This window comes from Onychomys torridus, chromosome 19, assembly GCF_903995425.1.
Source record: "Onychomys torridus chromosome 19, mOncTor1.1, whole genome shotgun sequence".
NCBI classification, from domain to species: Eukaryota; Metazoa; Chordata; class Mammalia; order Rodentia; family Cricetidae; genus Onychomys; species Onychomys torridus.
The window spans coordinates 74,264-78,239 of NC_050461.1; the positions used below are offsets into that span (position 1 = coordinate 74,264).

Consider the following 3,976-nt stretch of genomic DNA (forward strand, 5'->3'; position numbering starts at 1 on the left):
AGAAATGGTTTTATCTTCATTTGGTACTCTCCTGTCTCCAAAACTCATAAGCAGCCTGACCAAACCTCACTGGCTACTAGTCTGTGAACTTGATTCAAACAGGAGTAGCAGAAAATTTAACTTAGGCTTAAGCTGAAAGCTCTTCAGTATCCTAAGGTCATGATAAATTACCTAGTTATCTACACACTCTACCACACAGCAGAGCCTTGGGGAGAATGGGGAGAATGGGGGAAAGAGAAACCCACATGGCATACACTGAACTCCACTCTGGCCACACTGGGGAAGTTTTATTTTTTGCCTTGTTTCACTTTGCCTTGATCATTCACTTTCTTGATGGCCGCCCGGAAGGACTCCTGGTCACCCAGGAGCCCAACAGCACACAGGTTCTCATCAAACTCCAGCAGAATGGTACTCCGGTGGGAAGAGTGATGTTGATGATGTCATCGTCTGAGATACCTTCTGATATTTCAGGAGGGCTTGACTTCTGTTCCTGTGAGCAGATATCAGACGGTTTTGCCCTTTGGTATTTCAGGAGCAATCCTGTCCTTCCAGTAGGGAAGAAGTCTTTCCAGAACATCCTTCAAGCTTTCTGAACGTGACAGCTAATTCAGGGGCACATCGCACACTGTATACCCCTGGTCATTGTAGATCTCATGGAAGTAAGGATGAGACTCATCAATGGGAGGTGGAGTCACATTGTAGCTTCTCCAGAGTCTCACCTGCTCTTCACCATGATTCAGAGCCTTTTTCTCCGCGTTGAGACCAAACAAGGCCCCATAGTGACACTCAATGAGACGCCAGGAGCTCTCCACAGGAACCCACTCCTGCTCCAGCTCTTCAAGGATCAGCCAGGCTGTGTGACTGGAGCGGTTAAGCATGGGCATGAAGACGTGATCAAACTCAAAGTTCAGGGCTTTAAGCTGCCTCCCACAGTTCCGAGCTTCCTTCAGTCCTTCGCTGTTAAGTTTTTGATCCACCCAGCTACAAAATCGGTTCTCCTTATTCCATTCCCCCCTCTCCATATCTCTGTATAATAAGTCTGTGCTTGGACATACAGGTGGCTGAACTTCGCTGGTGTTCTCGGTGGGATGATGTTCAAGAACAGGAGTTTATCTGCAAAGAATCAGGAGCAGCTGCCGCTCCTCGGCGACCCTGGGCTCTGAGAGCCAACAAGGACTTATCTCTACCACCAGCACCAACGCTCTTTTCTCACCAGCTTGCTTCTTAAATCAATTTGATTGGAAAGTCTTTTCCCAGCCTTTTATTGTGAGGTAGTACCTGTCTTTGAAGTTGAGGTGTGTTTCCTGTATACAGCAAATGGATGGATCTTGTTTTCATATCCATTCTGTTAGCCTGTGATTTTATATAGGTGAGTTGAGACCACTGATATTAATGGATATTAATGACCAGTTATTGTTAATTCCTGTTTGTTTGTTTGTTTGTTTGTTTTTTTGGTGGTAGTTTTGTATGTTACCCTTCTTTGATACTTGTTGGTGTGGGACTATCTATTGCCTGTGTTTTCACTGGGTGTATCTAACTTCCTTAGGGTGAATTTTTCCTTCAAGTGTTTTCTGTAGGGCTGGGTTTTTGGAGAGATATTGTTTAAATCTGGTTTTATTATGAAATATTTTGTTTACTCTGTCTATGCTGATTGAGAGTTTTGGTGGGTATAATAGTCTGGGTTGGCATCCATGGTCTCTTAGTATCTGCATAATGTCTGTCCAGGACCTTCTGGCTTTTAGAGTCTCCACTGAGAAGTCAGGTGTTATTCTTATGGGTCTGCCTTTGTATGTTACTTGGATTTTTTTCTTTGCAGCTCTTAATATTTTTTTCTTTATTCTGTATGTTTAGTGGTTTGTTAATCATGTGGCAAGGGGACTTTTTTTTGGATCCAGTCTATTTGGTGTTTTGTAACCTTCTTGTATCTTTATAAGCATTTCCTTCTTTCAGTTGGGAAAGTTTTCTTCTATCATTTTGTTGAATATATTTTCTGTGCCTTTTAGTTGGTATTCTTCTCCTTCTCCTATCCCTATTATTATTAGGTTTGGTCTTTTCATGGTGTCCCAAATTTCTTGGATATTTTGAGTCATGATTTTGTTGGCTTTAGTGTTTTCTTTGATGAATCTATTTCCTCTATCATATCTTCAATGCCAGAGATCCACTCTTCCATCTCTTATATTCAGTTGGTTATGTTTGCATCTTTAGTTCCTGTTCATTTACTCAGATTTTCCACTTTCAGCATTCCCTCAGTTTGTGTCTTCTTTATTGTCTCTTTTTTAGTTTTTAAATCTTGTACTGTTTCCCATACTTGTTTAAGTGCTTTCTCTAAAGGATTTACTGATTTATTCTAATTTTTTGTTTGACTTTTCCTTGACTTCTTTAAGGAAATTTTAATTTCCTCTTTAAAGATCTCTATCATCTTCTTAAGGTCATTTTAAAGGTTGATTTTTTCTGTTTTTTTTTTTTTTTTTCTGTGTTGGGATGTTCAGGTCTTGCTGATATAGGTTCTGATGGAGTCATATTGGTTATTTTGTTGTTGACTGTATCTTTGTACTGGTGTCTACCCATCTCTTTCTCCACTTGGTGCAAGTGGTCTCTGTGTGTGAGGAAGGCTCTCTTAGTCTGATCAATACCCTTGGTCCAGTGGGAGCTCTTGGTCTAGTTGGTGCTGATGGACTCTTTGTCTCAGGGAGCAGCTCTTAGTCCAATTGCTGCTCATAGGCTCTGTCTCAAGGAGTAGTTGCAATCTTGGCACTTGGGTGGGTTGGGAGGAGTGGGCCTTGTGGGTTACAGGACCTGGTGGGGGATGGTGGGAGTCTGACCTGTCTGCTCTAGGTCTGCCTGCTGACTGGCCTAAAACTGGGACTGCAATGGGTGGTGGTGTAGGAGTGTAGAGTTGTGCTCTGGGCCAAAAGCCTAGGGGCCAGGATGTTTGGGTATGAGGATAAAAACTCACCACTTAGTCCAATCGAGTGCTCTATAATTCTTATTTATGTTTAGCCACTTTGGCTTGGTACCTTTTCTCATTTCTGTCTTGACATCTTGCTTCCTCTATGTCTGGCTGGTGACCCCTGACTCAGCTTTCCTCTTCCCAGAATTCTCCTTGTCTACTTACCCTGCCTATATTTCCTTCCTGGCTACTTACTGGTCAACCAGTGTTTTATTAAATCAGTGTACAAAGCATTATTCCACAGCAGTTACAGGTATGGGTTCCAACAGTAAATGTACCATAAGTGTTTTATTACAAGTACTAGTCTTTAAGTACATGTACCATGAGTGCTAGGTTACAACAGTGAGCATCCTACATTACATACTCCATGAGTATTATAGGTATGATGTTCTCACAGTACATGCATAGTTAGTTCTTGGTTACAGGCAAGAACCTCCCTCATAACATCCACTATGTATACTGCATACAGGCATAAGTCATTACACCATAAGTTCATCTACAGCAATGAGCTTCTAACAATTCATGGAGTACTGGGTTACAGATGTGATTTTTCCCACAGAATATACAGTATGCGTGTGAACCTCACAAAGTAAATGCACCAGAAGTGCTGGCTCGCAGCAGTGAGCCTCCCACATTATATGCAGCATGAGTATTTGGTTATAGTCAATAGCTCCCATGGTACTTGAACAATGAGTGCTGGGTTATTGTCACGAGTAGTATACATGCACAGTACACCTGCACCATGAGTATTGGTTTATAGGCATGAGCCTCCCACATTATATGCTCCATGAGTGCTGGTTTGCAGGCATAAAGCTCCCCCTTAACATGTACCAGAAATGCTGGGTGATAAATGTTAGATTCCAACAGTTCATGCACCATGAGCACTGGATTGCAGCTGTGAGCCTCCCAGAGTACAAAAACTGTGAGTTCTGATTTACAGGCTTGAGCATCCAACAACACATGCATCATTAGTGCCAATTATGCCCTGATCCTCCCACAGTACATCCACTATGAGTGCTATATTAT

The 3,976-nt window shown here is 42.2% G+C and overlaps 1 pseudogene; it reads right to left on the reverse strand.

The window, feature by feature from the left end:
* Window positions 1–287: 287 nt before the first annotated feature.
* LOC118570196 lies at window positions 288–1,053 on the reverse strand (annotated as a pseudogene).
* Window positions 1,054–3,976: the final 2,923 nt, after the last annotated feature.